Source organism: Leptonychotes weddellii, chromosome 2 (assembly GCF_054177405.1).
Source record: "Leptonychotes weddellii isolate Sample4059 chromosome 2, ASM5417740v2, whole genome shotgun sequence".
NCBI classification, from domain to species: Eukaryota; Metazoa; Chordata; class Mammalia; order Carnivora; family Phocidae; genus Leptonychotes; species Leptonychotes weddellii.
In genome coordinates, this window is record NC_138370.1 from 133,803,485 (window position 1) to 133,821,406 (window position 17,922).

At 34.6% G+C, this 17,922-nt stretch overlaps 1 protein-coding gene and 1 non-coding gene across 2 annotated transcripts in view; one reads left to right on the forward strand and one right to left on the reverse strand.

Moving 5' to 3' along the window:
• ADGRL3 (adhesion G protein-coupled receptor L3) overlaps positions 1–17,922 on the reverse strand; it is a 777,343-nt gene that overhangs the window by 541,332 nt on the left and 218,089 nt on the right. The window lies entirely within an intron of this gene.
• On the forward strand, positions 4,538–4,668 carry LOC115937374 (small nucleolar RNA SNORA63). The gene has a single exon (XR_004072685.2). It is a non-coding gene; the product is annotated as a small nucleolar RNA SNORA63 (small nucleolar RNA).

A 17,922-nucleotide genomic window follows, 5' to 3' on the forward strand; every position in this document is an offset into this window, starting at 1 on the left:
AGAAGTGGAAGACCGGACAAGAGGCTAAAACAGATGTCTGGGTAAGAGATAAACATGTGGATTATGCATTGATCAGAGGAGATGGTGAGAATTAAATTAATACATATTTTAGAATGAGACAGTATACAGACAATAGAATACAGACAAAATAACTTGTCAAGTCTATATATAGAAACCTGAACAAACCTTTCCATTTTCACATTGAAAATGGGCACATACACATTCATCAAGAAATATATTGATGTGGAAAACTGAAGATATTTATGAAGAATTCATAAATGTCTGGTAGGAGATGAAATTTAAGCAGAAGATTACAAAGGGACCTCTACTTTTTACTCTCTCTGTTTCCTGTTATTTTTCTTTCTTATTAGTAAGGATGAACTCCTTTTAAAACAATGAAAAATACTTGAATCATGAAAGAAAACTAAATAAATGGCAAAGTCAATGACTGAATATTAATTTTATGGACTACAGCCTCCATAAAAAAACAATAGTTGTATTTGTGTAAAGGATATCAAATTTAAATGGTCAAATCCTAAAGATTCACCAAAATATTATAATAATCACATATAACCATATGTATTACTCATTAAATATTTTCAAGAAATATAACAAAATAAAATTGTTCTGACATTAAAAATGTGGGTTAGCGGTACTTAGGTGGTTCAGTCGGTTGAGCCTCAGACTCTTGATTTTGGCTCAGCTTGTAATCTCAGGGTCATGGGATCCAGCCCTGCATTGTCAGGGTCCACAATCAGCGGGGAGTCTGCTTGATTTTCTTTCCTTTTGTCCCTCCCCCTGCTTGCATATGCTTTTTCTCTCTCTTTCAAGTAAATAAATCTTTAAAAACAACTAAAAATAAAATTGTGGTTTACTTTGCTTTTACTTCAACATCATCTATAATGAATGGAATTATGAATTCTATGTTCTACAATTTAATGTTTGAAAACTATCTCCTAAAAACTGATATTTTTAAAGCTCAATGGCCATACTACTGTATGAATCAATATTATAAAATATTCATTAATATGTGAAAATATTTGCAAAGTGCATTTGGTTTCAAAAATTATAGTGATGATATGTACATCTTTTATTTTACAAGTCTCAAATTTTTACAATTTATATCAGTTAAACCAAGCTGAATGTTTTAAAATCAGCTCTAACCAAAAACTCTAAAACTGGCATAGCTGATGAACGTTAGTTAATTTTGAACTTAAGGAAAAAGAAGCTAAATATTCATTAAAAGCAGTAGTATAAAGTACTATTCTTGATTTAAAATTGTTACATCCCAAATTTGAGAACAATTTTAAAAAGCAGGATTCACAATAATCATTAAGCTTTCATTCATAGTTTTATAGAAAAAAACTATACTATGTGTGTCCATTATCTATTCTGACTTCAGAAACAAAGGACTAAAATCAGAATACCATTTCATTTTATTACTATTTGAATACATGGAATTTCATAGTTAGATAACATGTATTTGGAATTAAAGAAATATATACACATTTGGGGCACCTGGGTGGCTCAGTCATGATCCCAGGGTCCTGGGATTGAGCCCTGCATAGGGCTCCCTGCTCAGCGGGAAGCCTGCTTCTCCCTCTCCCACTCCCCTGCTTGCATTCCCTCTCTCGCTGTCTCTCTCTGTCAAATAAATAAATAAAATCTTAGAAAAAAAAAAAAAAGAAAAGAAAATATATACACATTGTACTTGCAACACTGCTTTGATCTAAATCATGACTCTTTCTACCAAAACTTACCATAGTGTCAAAGTTGAAGAAAGATTTCATTAAAAAGGTCATTTGAATTTTCCACAAATAATATCAGGGTCAATTAGCACAGGATTTGCCAGCAAATCATCCAACCATTGCTGTGGCCGACATCATTATCAAGGTATCGTTTATCAGTGATTATAAAAGAAGCTCCTCCAGGAAACCCCAATCAACCCATTCATTCCTGAAATATCTTCTGACACCTACTGTGAGCCACATACCGATCTATCACTTAAAAAATGACAAGAACCCAAACATATCTAATCCCTGCTCTTAAGAAGCTGGCATTCTATGGGGCGCCTGGGTGGCTCAGTCGTTAAGCGTCTGCCTTCGGCTCAGGTCATGATCCCAGGGTCCTGGGATCGAGCCCCGCATCGGGCTCCCTGCTCGGCGGGAGGCCTGCTTCTCCCTCTCCCACTCCCCCTGCTTGTGTTCCCTCTCTCGCTGTGTCTCTCTCTGTCAAATAAATAAAATCTTTAAAAAAAAAAAAAAAAAGAAGCTGGCATTCTAGTAAGGTGACTAAATCAGAAAACTAGGTGGGGCATGTACGAAGTCAACAGTATTTAGGAATAAAATGAACACTGGATCCATCTGAGACATATTTTGGTCTGATTATCAGGACCTGATGTAATAGTAGCTTCTGGGGGAAGACAGAGATGTCAAGAATAATTCAAAAGTTGTTGGCAGGATGAAAGTCTTATTTAATAATATAGGGCAGCCTGGTAAGTAGAACAGTTCCAGAAGGCAGAGAGAGATTTTAAAAAATATTTTTAAGGGGTGCCTGGGTGGCTCAGTTGGTTAAGTGACTGCCTGGGATCAAGCCCTGCATCTGGCTCCCTGCTCACCAGGGAGTCTGCTTTTCCATCTCCCTCTGCCCCTTCCCCTGCTCATGCTTTCTCTCTCTCTCTCTCTAATAAGTAAATAAAATCTTTTTTTAAAAAATCTTTTTAAAATATTAACTTTGAGAAGCCTAGGAGTCATCCAAGTTGAGATGTCAAGTAGGCAGCTGAATATAGGAGTCTGGAGCTATAAAGAAAAGTCCGTAAATTTGTGAGTCAGGGGCATAAAGTCAGTATTTACAGAAAAGGAATGTTAAGAGGTCAAGTAGGATAGGGGCGCCTGGGTGGCTCAGTCCTTAAGCGTCTGCCTTCGGCTCAGGTCATGATCCCAGGGTCCTGGGATCGAGTCCAACATCAGGTTCCCTGCTCAGCGGGAAGCCTGCTTCTCCCTCTCCCACTCCCCCTACTTGTGTTCCTGTTCTCGCTGTCTCTCTCTGTCAAATAAATAAATAAAATCTTTAAAAAGAAAAAAAAAGAGGTCAAGTAGAATAGAAAACCAAAAGAGTGAACTCAGTATTTACTAACAGATAGAGGAGGAAAATCACATGGCATTGCCTCCAACTGAAAAGGAAATATAAGAGACATAATTTGGTTCATTACATTAAAAAAGGAGGAGAATTCAGGAAGAAGTGAGACATTCAATACTTTGAATACCACTGAGACTTAAGGAAGATGAGACTGGAAATTATCCATCATACTTTGCAACATAGGGAGAAGAGGTGGCCTAATAGAGAATTAAAAAAATATGCACAATCATGAAACTACAAATTATCAAAAGTCATGCCTTTGTAAACACTTCACCATGTAATACAGTATTTAAACATCTTATATAATGTGTATTTATTGATATATTTAATAAAGCTTGATTAAATTCCTCCTAAGTGATGAGCAATCTATTGTGGGCTGACAACTGGGAAGGGAATAATGCAGGTGATGCAGTTTTCGTATATAATGAGTCCAGAATAAAATGAAACAAATACACATGAGACACTAAATAGCATTATAATGAAAAACAGGCATCATTAGAATGCAGTAAAATAATCATTTCATTTCTCTATTCTACACAGTTTGCTTGAGAACTTCTATTTCTAAATGTTAAAATAGCCATTATAAGGACTATTGGTTTGTAGCATATCCTTATGCTGAACTTTAAGCAATTATTAACTATATGCCTAAATGAAGCACCAGAAACAGCAAAAACACCAAGTTTAAGTAAGAAAAGTATCATAATTATTGAGACACTTGCAACACTAATTTAGGATTAGGAGAGAGTCCAATGTACTTGTTACTTAACAGGTTTCTCTTGCCTTTTGAAAGTTAAAGCCTGCCTTATACTCTTATTTGCATGATGGGCAATATATAGATATAAAATGCATTAAAAATCATGGAACACTACATCAAAAACTAATGATGTAATGTATGGTGATTAACATAACAATAAAAAATTTTAAAAAAAAGAATGGATGAGCAGAGAAGAAATATTTCATGGCAAAACAGTCACAACCAGATTAATATGACATAATAACTTGACTGAAAAGAGTCAATGTTTTTATCTTTAGAATTCTGACAAATAAAAATGTATGACATTCACAGAATCATAAATGTGGCAGCACAATTTCAATTATATTTTGAAATAATCCAGTATCAAGAACTTAGTCTGGCACTAATTCTTCAGGGGAAAAATCGATGACTTACGTATGTCAAACAAAGCAAGGGATTCTACAAAAGGCTCCAAGAAAGCCCAGTAGGTTCACTTTGCTATTATTAATGATTAAAAAATAATAGCAAATATTTAACTTACTCTGTGCTAGAACCCTTCTGAACACTCAACATATATTGACTCAATCACCATAACAAAACTATGAAGTAGGTACGATTATCTCCTTTTTAATTATAAGGAAACTACAGCAGAAAAAAAAATTCTTGATGCAGGATCTAGTTACAATGTAGCTGTAAAGTGCTGCCTTGTCTTTGCCCCCTGCTCAAAATAAAGCTATTACCTTTCTAGCCCTGTCCGCCATGGTGCTTAGCAGCCAGGGATGCATGGTCTCAGACATGTTTACCAAGTAAAACACTGACTTGAGGGGCGCCTGCGTGGCTCAGTCGCTAAGCGTCTGCCTTCGGCTCAGGTCATGATCCCAGGGTCCTGGGATCGAGCCCCACATCGGGCTCCCTGCTCAGCGGGAAGCCTGCTTCTCCCTCTCCCACTCCCCCTGCTTGTGTTCCCTCTCTCGCTGTGTCTCTCTCTGTCAAATAAATAGGGGTGCCTGGGTGGCTCAGTCGTTAAGCGTATGCCTTCGGCTCAGGTCATGATCCCAGGGTCCTGGGATCGAGTCCCACATCGGGCTCCCTGTTCGGCGGGAAGCCTGCTTCTCCCTCTCCCTCTCCCACTCCCCCTGCTTGTGTTCCCTCTCTCGCTGTGTCTCTGTCAAATAAATAAATAAAATCTTTAAAAAAAAAATTTAAAAAAATAAACACTGAAAAAAAAAAGAAAAAAAATTATTAACTTACCCATAGTCACTAGGACAGAAGGTATTTGATATTATTATATTTTATTAAGGGCTTAAGTTATTTTTAAAATATTATAAGACTCTATTAGACAAGTACATTATAAGGTATTATTGACATCAATACGGTGACTTCAAATGCCTTCCAGCCTGAGGAACATTTAATATTAATCTGTCTTTTCAGATTTTCTTGCTTTCATTTTATTCCATTTTTTTAAAATTTTATTATGTTATGTTAATCACCATACATTACATCATTAGTTTTGGATGTAGTGCTCCATGATTCATTGTTTGCATATAACACCCAGGGCTCCACTCAGTACGTGCCCTCTTTATTACCCATCACCGGGCTAACCCATCTCCCCACCCCCCTCCCCTAATCATTTTTGATATGATGATTTTATAACAGAAATCTGTCATATTCCAGTTCATTCTGTTGATATTTAGGTTTGGTCTCTGTGCAACACACCAAACTTTAGAACGGTTTGAGGTCAATGGAACTTGTTAGAAGTGGTAGCAAACTGGTCCGTTACCTAAGACTGAGTACTCCTAAAAAACAGCTGTCCTCTATGTCAGGAGGCCATCTTCTGTTGAGCGTTTGGCCTCTGAAAAGACAACCACTTCCCCTGACAAAGGAAAGGGTGCCTACTATCCAGTGAGAGCAGCAAGCGTGGGGAAGGGGGACAGATGCTGATGTCAGATGGCCCTCACATCTATTGGTCTTGTTTTATAGAGGGATTGCTTAAAGCATCTTAAAGATCCTATTTCACGGTCCATACAATTTACCTCAGATTCCTCACCAAGGCAGACTGTTTAAAATTAAATTGACAAACTATACAGAGGCTGCATCCCAATTCATCTCTTTTCTTTGGTTACAAGTGATGATAATAATGATTATAATGACAAGTGATTTAAAATTAGAGGGCCAGTTTATCTTACACTGGCATCTCAAACTTTTGGGAAAAGGCCAAGACTTATGGAAGGAGAATGGATATTAGCAATCAATGATTATTTGAACAGGAAAGACACTAAGTTTGAAACAACTGTTTAAGACTCATCATCATTTTAACAGCACCTGGAGGCTTTCCTGAGCTCGTGGTTCTAATGTTGGCACTAAACCTCTGCTATCCTTAGTATCAAAATACTCAGTGAGGGGCGCCTGGATGGCTCAGTCGGTTAAGCGGCTGCCTTCGGCTCAAGTCATGATCCTGGAGTACCGAGATCGAGTCCCGCATCGGGCTCCTGCTCAGCGGGGAGTCTGCTTCTCCCTCCTGCCCTCCCCTCTCTCATGCTCTCTGTCTCATTCTCTCTCTCAAATAAATAAATAAAATCTTTAAAAAAAAAAAAATACTCAGTGAAATACATTCTGACATCAACATATCAGATATGGGGTACATTCACAAGAAAAATCTTAATATGCATAGTGAGTTAGTGTTAAATCCAATTTCTTAATTCTGTATTATCTAAGGGACGTTGAGAAATACCACCTTTATAAGGAATGAACAAAGAATGAAATTAAGTATATAAATTTCTCAAGTTGTATTTATTTTCATATCTCAGTTTTATTGATTGCGGGTTTTAAGTACAAGCATTGTTAAAATGTACATTTCAGTAAGAATAAAATAACTTGGCTAAAAGAATGGGAAATAGGAATAAATTTTCATTTGAATTCAATATTGTTAATGCAAGTTGCATGTACAGTCTTATTCTCCTTACAGAGGTTGTACTCTAAATTGAAATGTCATTGGTATATTTTATAAATCAGAAGTGCTAGTTCATGTATATTTTATTCTCTATACCAATCCTTTTAGGACATAATTAAATGCAAACAAACAGAAAGGAACTAACGCGAATCAATGTGTCCTTCTGAATGACATATCCTTCATACCTGTGAAGCCATCTCATCAACGAGACTATTGCACTCACGCTCATAAATTTGAAAAGCCTGGTTGATTCCCTTCCAATCCCATTTACATTTAGAAATATGTAGCCATATAACTTATTTTTCTATTAATTTATAAAGTGCTTCAGTTATGATGAAAGGCAAAATTACCTGTTTGTTTCCAAAGATATGTGAATATTTTGATTATCTTTGTATCTCACTGTTGATGTCAAGCTTTTGAATATAAACTGAAATGTTAGACAGATTTTGTTGTGTTTCAGAAGACAAAGCATTCAGTTAGGATACTCCAAAGCTGTCGATGGGATCATCTTTCACTAAAGCCACTTAAGCCAATATATGGATAAAATGATTCATCACTTCAGCTCTACAAGCCATTATCTCTAATTAAAAACTACCCCATAATACCTATTTTATTGTGACGTCTGTGTGGTAAATAAATTCAAGCAATCAGTAAAACACCAAGGAAATTACCTTTAAAAAATTACTCCATTTCCAAGTGTATCTTCCTAATTAAAATGACTATCTCCAATTCATATTTCTGAACTGTAATTTATGATAGATAACTTGAGTCTCTGAATATCCAATACTTAGGCAAAGCTATTGCCCTAATTTCTTAAATCATACTGCCTACAAAATTTTAGTAACTGTTTTTAACCATTTATTGGCCTTTTATAAACGTGTACATGAGAATTTACAGAGCTACCTCTTAGGTTCAAAAATAAAAGCAATAAGGCAATGAAACTCCAAAATCACTTTCCCCAACTTTAAACAGCAGTGGTGAGGATACAATCCACTTCAGTTACATTTATTATAAAATTACCTGGGAATATACTAAAAGATATATGATACATGAACCCACATAATTATTAACATTACAGTCCCCAAGGCCTTTGCTCCCCACCAGTTTACTTAATGTATGCTTCATTCTTCCTCACCTTTAACTTTTCAGCTTGTTTTCTACCCATACTTCCTTTTTTAAAAGAGACAACAAGACACAACAGAAAACAAAAATTAAGATTGTGTTTCATTAGATACAGATGTGAGTCTTTACACTGCCATTTACTAGAAGTACGTCATGGGCAACACAGTTTCCCTTGCTGAGTCTCAGTTTAAAATTGTCAAGGTCCAATTCCCTTTATCTCCTATGCTCCCAAATAAACACTTATCCAGAATGTTGTATATTACTACATTTCAATATGTAAATAGGAACTATATGTTCATAAAGCCGTGCCTTTTCAGACCTAACTTTTATAACTTTTGGCATTGTTGTTTTTCGTTTTTTTCCTTAAAGATTTACTTAATTGACAGTGACCAGGGGGAGGGGCAGTGGCAGAGGGAGAATCCTGAAGCAGACTCCTCACAGGGGGTGGAGGCTGACGCCAGGCTCCAACCCAGGACCCCAAGATCTTCACCTGAGTCAAAATCAAGAGTCAGCTGCTTAACTGACTGAGCCACCCAGGCGTCCCTGTTGTTTTTCTTAAAATTCTCTTCAGTACTATCTTTCTGCCCCATTGTCCTCCCCTTCTGTGTCCCCTTCTTAACTCCCTATTTAATATTAATCCTTCTCAGCTTCCTTCACTGACACCTCATCCTCTATTACTTCTTTAAATGGAAGTGTTCATCAAAGTCCCATTTTTAAACATGTTTTTTTTTTTTTAAAGATTTTATTTATTTATTTGACAGAGAGAGAGACAGTGAGAGAGGGAACTCAAGCAGGGGGAGTGGGAGAGGGAGAAGCAGGCTTCCCGTGGAGCAGGGAGCCCGATGTGGGGCTCAATCCCAGGGCCCTGAGATCATGACCTGAGCCGAAGGCAGATGCTTAACAACTGAGCCACCCAGGTGCCCCTAAACATGTTCTTACTCTATAATCCTTTTTTGGCTTATGGTTACATATATATATATTATGCCCAACTCTTATTATCTCAAGTTAACTTTGGCCTTGCTTCTAAGTTCCAAAACAATGCATTTCCAACTGCATCAGGAACAACAAACACAACCAATATTTTCAGCAAGTCTTAAAAAATTTAAACATCCTACAACCATTAATTGCCCTCTTCTAGTAACCTCAACTCTTACATTCCCTGTGATTTCAATCTATTAAAATCACATCACTGGTCTTCCAGTCTGCCATGTTATAAATTCTGTTATAATGTTGGAGACGTCCTTCTTACACATTCTTCAGCCTCACCTTATCATTTGAATTCTTTTAAAGTGATTCCAAAATACCTCTTAACACCACCCCCTTCCTTTTATTTCTATAATTCCACAAGTTGAAAGTTCTTGTGAACTCATTTGGCTCTTAACTTATCTTCCACACCACTGCCAGAGGCCTATTTGAAATGGTCTCTCCCTATACTTTTATGAAGTCTCAGATGACTTCATACTACCTTAGCATTCAATAACTCCCAAAATACAACCTCAATCTATCTTCCAGATCATCTCTCACAAATCTTCTCCAAACTGGATTCACATTCCCTGAAATGTCATAAATGTTCATGACCTCCTACTTTGCCCATGCTATTCCCTGAGTCTCAACCCAACTCTTCTTTCACTACCCAACAGAATTTTAACAATTCTGTTTCTTGACTGAAATGATCATTGCCCCTCTGGTTGTTTTACTAGGGTAGTTGCTTCTCAACTCCAACATCCATCTTCTTAGAATCCTCAACTCCACAGAAATACTATGTAAGCCAGGTAAGTAAAATTGTAAAATTTAGGGAGTAACTGACTCAGATAAGCTATAGTTTGTGTTATCTCAAAACTCAAACCAGTTCTCAATTTTAAAAAGTCTTAACCCCTCACACCAAAATTAATGACAAAACTCATAAAATGTAGAGCCCTTAGAAATACCTCTTCATAATATTAAGGCTAAAAATTAATTTGTTTCACCTATATTTTTCTTAAAATTTCTGAAAAGTATTAGTTTTTCTGTTATCTGATAACCTTACTTTTTTTTGCCAAACCAAGATAACTCATAATTTCTACCTAACTGTTCTTAAGTGTGTGTGTATATATACTTAACATTCATATATATATTCTTTTATGTATAAGTCAGGTATTAAGAATATATAAATTCCTAAAACTATTCATGAAGAATAATATCACATTACCAAAAATTTTATGCAAGTGAAAACTGTGTTGACAGATTACTATTAATTAATAAGACAGTAAGATATCTCTACCACACCTTATTAAAAATCTTTACAATATCAATGAATTAGATATTCTGAAGCATTTAAATTAGCATCAAGTATTTATTTGCATATCCTACCTAAAAATACCTTGGACTAATTTTGTTTTCTTTTTTTTTTTCATGTTTACAGAAAACCTTGGAAACCTTAGTATATAATATAACCAAGTATAAAATAAGATGCTCCATAATACTTCCATTTTGTCTTATCTGTGTTTATGCATAAACATGTTATGTTTGGGAATAAGTTAGTATATACTGTTAAGCATAGTAATGACATATGTTTGGCACAATCTTAGCTGAAAATACATAATAAGAAATCAAATAAACTAGAAATAAAAAAATCTTATTTTTTATTTAGAAAAAGCCAAATATCTAAAAATGTTTTAAGGAAGACATTTTGAAGATATTCTAGTTGGTCATCTTTTTATTTTTATTTTTTTTATTTTATTTTTTTTTTAAAGATTTATTTATTTGACAGAGAGAGACACAGTGAGAGAGGGAACACAAGCAGGGGAAGTGGGAGAAGGAGAAGCAGGCCTCCCGCCGAGCAGGGAGCCCGATGCAGGGCTTCATCCCAGGACCCTGAGATCACGACCCGAGCCAAAGGCAGACGTACAACGAATGAGCCACCCAGGCGCCCCGTTGGTTATCTTTTTAGAGATACTAAGGTGAATATTGCATAAAAGGGTTATATATCCATTTAAACTCTTGAGACTCTAACGTTTACTTTAAATGAAAGATTCAGAAGACTCCTCACCCCCAACACACACACACACATACACACACACACACACACACACACACTAAAATCTGATGGTTTTTCTCTTTCAAGTATGGAAAGACATGAATATATAAAGCAATAACTAACTACATTTGCTTCTGTTGGGACAAATTTTCTAGTATATCCTTTACAAGTTATCAAAGTTATATAAATTAAGGGATGTGTGAAATAGTTGAAGGGTGTTAAGAATACATTTATCTTGATAAGCACTAAGTACTATATGGTATTGTTGGATCACTGTATTATACACCTGAAACTAATATAACATTGTATGTAAACACTGTAAGTTAAGTACACTGGAATTAAAATTTTTAAAAAGTTATACAAATTAAAAGATAAATCAGGAAAAGATTCTCAAACATGGTAGTACCTCATTGGGACCTTGAAGGATAAATAGATATTTTAAAGACCAAGAAAGATGATGGAAAGAATTAACGATCATTTGAAAAAAATTCATATCTAATTATAAAACTGTGAATGGTATTTAGCCACAAATATACAAGAGATACTTCTCTCAGCAGCACATTATATTTTTGTTATCTGGAAAATAGATACTAAAGACAGTACCATCAAGGTATTCTGACTCATGATTATCAGTCATATTTGTGGAACTATCTAGCATCAGATGACTTTACTAAAGTTCCTAATATTTAGTTATTTGATACTGCAGGTCATATTATATAAATCAATTTTAATCAATCTTTAAAATTAATAGTCATAAATTAAATCATGCTGAAATCATAAGGTAAATTTTCCTACTTGTATTCAGCATCACAGTGTATAGAAATATTTCTCATGATTTCTCTGTATACAATGTAAGAAAAATAAGCAGGTCAAATAAGGCACTAGAGCAATAATAAAGTGCCATAAAAAATAAATGATTCTTCTTGTTGATAGTATTATTAGACCTCTAGTGTTTTTCACATGCATCTCATTGATCTTCACAGCGATTGTGTTAATTTGTTAGCCAGATGGCATTTGCCAGTTTTATGGAAAACTGATAACAGACAAGTATTTTGCCCCAGGTTATGCAGTTCTAGAAGACAAAGCTAAAACTTGAATATAGGTCTTCCAATAGCATTCTAAAATAACTAGAGTGGGACTTCTTATCTGGTGTACAAATTTCTTTGAGACAGGTGATAAAAAAGGAAAGATTTAAAGAAAGAAGTTCTAATTCACCTCACCAAGTAAATGGCTTTTTTTGACCTTGGATAAAATTCATCTTTCCTTTTGTTTCTTTACCTATAAAAATGAGACTTTGAACTAATCTCTAAACTTTTGTTCAGTGGAAATATTTTATTATTATTCTAAGATTTGCCATGATAAAAATATCTGTGAAGAAACACTAACCAATGTTATCTAAGGAAGCCAGAATGTTTTAAGATTACTAGTTAGTAAATCTAATGCACACTCACATAGTGAAGCTCCCTAATGTAAAAGATATCATGGCAGAAAAAAATGGAGAATAGAAATGTGGTCCTTAAAATTTTTAACTGTGTAATCACACCACACCAGATCTAAAGTCATAAAAACAAAGAAAATATTGTTTAAAATATTTAAATATATCTTACTTCTCTGAAAATACAAAAATAAATATAGTCATGATTCTAAAAATCTACCAGCATATATCATAAATGAATTGTATCTACATTCTTAACACAATAATTATTATCTAAGCTATGAATTTTGAGAACTATAAAGCCAAGGAAAACCGTAATACCACATCTTAAATCAAGGAAACTATTGAAATGTATGACATAGGATTTCTATTTATAGTCACATTAAAATGTAATAATATCTGAATTAAATTAATATACTTTTTGCCTCCTATAAATTACAGAGCCTTTAAATTTTACTTTATACTACCTATATATCCAATTATCTGTGTCTAAACTCGCCTCAGAAGTATGAATATTCACCACAGTTAATAACATTAAGTACTGAGCCATATTACTTTCATTAACACATATTAATGTGAATGAATAGAACATTTTACTGGAAAAGGATCCAAACAAAGATTGGGCCTTATTAATTTTCTGAACAGAATGTTGTTTCTCTATTCAAATGGTCTGTTTTAATTCAAAGTGGTTCTTTCACAGAATTTTTCAATCTGTATCATTTTATCAAAGAATAAAGCACTTAGCGAGACCAAAAAAAAAAAAAAAAAGTATCAATAAGAACACTGTCAGAAGAATAAAGTACTGCAAGACCATAAGAATCAGACACAGATGACTCCAAACAAAATTTTATCTAAATTTGCTGCCTTTCTGAAGACAAAAGCACTTCAGATGTCTAGAGCTCCAAGTATGTTCAACTGCAAAATATCAACAATTGCTATGGCAGAGATTGCTGGGTAATTACCCAATATCCATTCTCTATTTCCTCCTTACTAACATAACTCCACTTCTTTTAGCAGAAGCCCTGTTCTCATCTTAAAAAGAAATTACACTCCCACTCTTTCAGATATGGAAGAATACAAAGCATTATTTTTTCTAATGAAACATGAGTAAGTTCTTGAGTGTAATACCTCGATAATCTCCAAAATGAATGGCAGTCCTCGATGACAGGTGCCTTTTGCTTCTGGTCCTTCTCCTTTTCCAGCCAGAATATGGTGACTGGTACTCCAGTGACCATTTGCAAGCATGAGAATGAAGGTCACACATAAGGACAAAAGAAAAGCTGAGTCCTATAAAACCATACCAGCCTCCATACCCTGTGTCTGGATGACTCATTTTAGGAGAAATAAAAAATCCTATCTTTAAGCAACTTGGCCCAAACTCTACAGCTAATTGAAACAGTTGCCTAAAATGTGTCTCTCATTTAAAAAAAAATTAATTAATATTCTTGAAAGCCTTCACTGCACTGCACTACCATCAACATATGATCAACCTGATTCTGTTTCACCTATTACTTCAGGAGTCAAAATTTCCCCCAAAACGATCTCCCTCACCAAAGTTCATAATCCATATGCCTCATTTATGGAGTAGACCCAACTTAAGCACAAAACTGGATGATCCATTATATTTATATACACTTTCTCTAAAGTGAAAAAAAATGGAATTTGGTTTAACTATTTTTTTAAAGATTTTATTTGTTTGAGAGAGAGAGAGAGAGAGAAAGCACGAGCCAGAGGACGGGGGCACTCCCCACTGAGCAAGGAGCCTGGCGCGGCAGGACTCAATCCAAGGACCCTGGGATTATGACCTGAGTTGAAGGCAGAAGCTTAACTAATGGAGCCACCCAGGTGCCCCTGGCTTAATTATTTTTAAACATCTATTATCATTTTAATTAACATTAAAGGACCCTTTTCTAAATTTTCTCAAATATAACCATACAGAAAACAATTAAGCCAAACAACAGGATTACTTCCCTTCTTATTTTTTTTAAGATTTTATTTATTTGTTCAAAAGAGAGCGCATGCATGTTAGGGGAGGGGCAGAGGGAGAGGGAAAGAATCTCAAGCAAACTCCCCACTGAGTGCAGAGTCTGACCCCGGGCTCGATCTCATGATCATGGGCTCGATCTCGTGATCGTGAGATCATGACCTGAGCGGAAATCAAGAGTTAGACACATTAATGGACTGAGCCACTCAGGTGCCTCAGGAGGATTACTTTCTAGAGTAACATTTTACAGACTATCTGTACTGGAAGATATTTTTAATGTAATCTATCATAAACCAATTATTTCATAAAATATACCCCTCTCACCAAAACAAGTCCACTGATCATATGTTTGGATATTAAAACAAATAAATTGCTGTAAAAGTTTCTCCAGAGAGTTCCTCTTGCCTTGTCACACACTGGAAACCAGCAGTTAGCACATTGGTATAGATCCATAGCCCATACTTTGTTACGACTTTTCTAAGTCATTTATATTAAGATTCAAACATGTAGGCAAAAGTATTTTTCTAAATATTATCAGTAAACCCTCTGACCCAATTTAGTGTTCAACCATCCTCTTTTCTTTACCACAAATTGGAACTGAATTAAATAACATCATTTTGAGGAATCTGGGTAAGTTTCTGATGTCCTTATTCCTTATTTTGGGGAATAAAAAAAGGTTCAACGGTTTTTTGAAAGACATTTAAAGGTTATTTAGTTTATTCTAATAGGTGTAGAAATACTAAAAACAGTCAAAGTTTTAGCTTTTACTAAAAATGTACTCATTTTTTTTATTTCCTCTCATATGTGTTCAACCAAAATTGATACAGACATGTCACTATGATGGCTGTAAAAATATACTAACAATAATTTCAAATTAACACATTATTAATACTTCACATATTTTTACCTATTCTAAAATTGAGCACAGTGAGAAAATGACTGAAAAATGTACTTTTTTATAACCTCAAAATTATATTCTCTAATAACCTAAACTTAACAACGGACATTGATGAATTCTGATTGGTGTTTAAACCACAGAAGAAACAGATGAAGGGAAGAAAGAGCCTTCAAAAGGCAAGACTGTCAATAAATTCTACAATGCTTTATTGGAAGAATAGCTCAAAAGCAAGAATAATGTGTTGGTGTCAGAACCTGGCAAACATGTCCTCATCTAGATTCTCTACTTTGGGCAACGTCATGCCATATTATTAAAATGTATGTCCTTGGTATCTTGGGGTGCCTGGGTGTCTCAGCCGGTTAAACGTCTACCTTCAGCTCAGGTCATGATCCTGGAGTCCCGGGATGGAGCCCCATGCCAGGCTCCCTGCTCAGTGGGGAGTCTGCTTCTCCCTTTCCCTCTGCCACTCTCCCTGTTCCATTTCTCTCTCTCTCTCTCTCTCAAATAAATCAATAAAATCCTTAAAAAATACATATAAATATATATATATGTCCCTGGTTCTCTCAAGTGATTATCTGGAAAGATAAAGATATATGTTATATTGAAAAGGAAACAAGGCACTTTAGTTTAAATAAAGTGGTTTGTTTTTTCTTTTTTTATGAGAAGAAAGAAGAGGAGAAAAAAGGGAGGAGTAAGAAGTTATTGGTAAAAGGAAATAGTGACAAAGAATACAGGAAAATGAGATAGGTGAATTATGGTCAAATTTATTTGTTACTGTTATTTATTAGAAGATTATTCTCTCTATAAAAACAGCATATCAATCTCAGGTAAGCAATGATTTGCAAGATGATACAACCTTAACATTGTTGTGGCCTTCATATAATAAATTTCTAAATTTGTAGATTCCATCACCATTAAATGTTCTGCAAAAATTGTTTGGGATATACTACCTTGGATAAAAATGTTGTCTATCCTTAGTAACTCTTTAGTTCTTTATGAAAATAAAACAAAACAAAATCCTCCTAAAATAAATAAGATTCAAGGAAATAAGGCATTTATTCATAAATAAATAACATTTTCAATAATGAATTAACCAATATATGAAAGGCAAACTACTATAACTGGTAATTTCTTGGTATATGACTTTTTAATCAATTTTTTCAAGTTTTATTGAGATACAATTCATATAATTTTGATTAGAGTGTACAACATGTTTTGATATATGAGTATTTTGGAAAATGATTACAGTAAGTTTTGTTTTAATAAGCCTAGTTCTAAAGTTTCTTGCCTTTTTTTTTTAAAGACTTATTTTATTTATTTGAGAGAGAAGAGAACATGCAGAGGTGCAGAGGGAGAGGGAGAAAGAAACACAAGCACACTCCCTGTGGAGCAGAGCCCGACGTGAGGCTCAATCCCAGAACCCTGAGATCAGACTTGAGCAGAAACCAAGAGTCGCATGCTTACCAGACTGTGCCACCCAGGTGCCCAATTTCTTGTCTTAATTTTTTCAAGACTATTCCTATTAAAATACATAAAATATTTTCTAATGTCAAAGCAAAAAATAGGAAATATCTATAAATAAAAATATAAAACTTTTCCATTCAGATACAAGTTAGAAGCCAGCTCTAAATATTGGCTTACACATTTCGATTATTTTTAGAACCACCAGAAAGCTATAATATAGATTAAGTAAATATTGCATTTACCTAGGATCTCCATAAAAGGTTGGAGAATTTAAGCTGAGATGATAATATAAATATAAAAACTTTATTATCATTAATTTGATGACCAAAACTGGAAAATCTTATCAAATTTTTAATCACAATTTTACCAAATTTTGTCTTTTACAAAAAACTAAGTGAAAAATCATTTTTATAACGTATGACAAATATCAATTGCTATCACAACCAGAGAAAAGACAGCTAAAAAAAATAATATAACTATTTCATTTAATGTGTCCTTGCAAAAGACAAACCACTTTCATATTTTCTTTGTTTCCTCTCCTCTCTTTCCCTTAGTATAACTGCAAAAATACTGGTTAGTCAATAACCAAAGAGTTAAGCAAAATAACAAGCATAATAATACAATAGTTGGAAATATTCATTTGGATCATGTTACTTTAACTAACTCTTATCTCTTTACCAGAGGAGAATAATAAAAGATTCAAGCAAATAAAATTCTTCTCTGGGAATAAGAGTGGTATATACTTAAAATATAAAATAAAGAGAAAATTGATTAACAATCAGCTCCAATGCTCAAAATAATGAACATGCACTGAGTAGTAGAAAGAATATTCTTGGCGATTCCTGTTTAGATTACATGCAAAAGACAATTGTATCTTATATTTGTGAAGCATTTTTTCACTGAAGAGTTTAGGACACTTTACAGATTTTAAATAGGCCCAGCCAGAGACAGGTGGAAGCCTCTGTTATACTATTATTCCCCGTTTTCCAGGTAAGTTAGCTCCTGGGCCCCTATTTCTATGCAATACTTTGTGCTCTTCATTTCACTACATCTGTGTCTTTGGGGTAAATACCCAGTAGTGCAATTGCTGGGTCATAGGGTAGCTCTATTTTTAAATTTTTGAGGAACCTCCACACTGTTTTCCAAAGTGGCTGTACCAACTTGCATTCCCACCAACAGTGT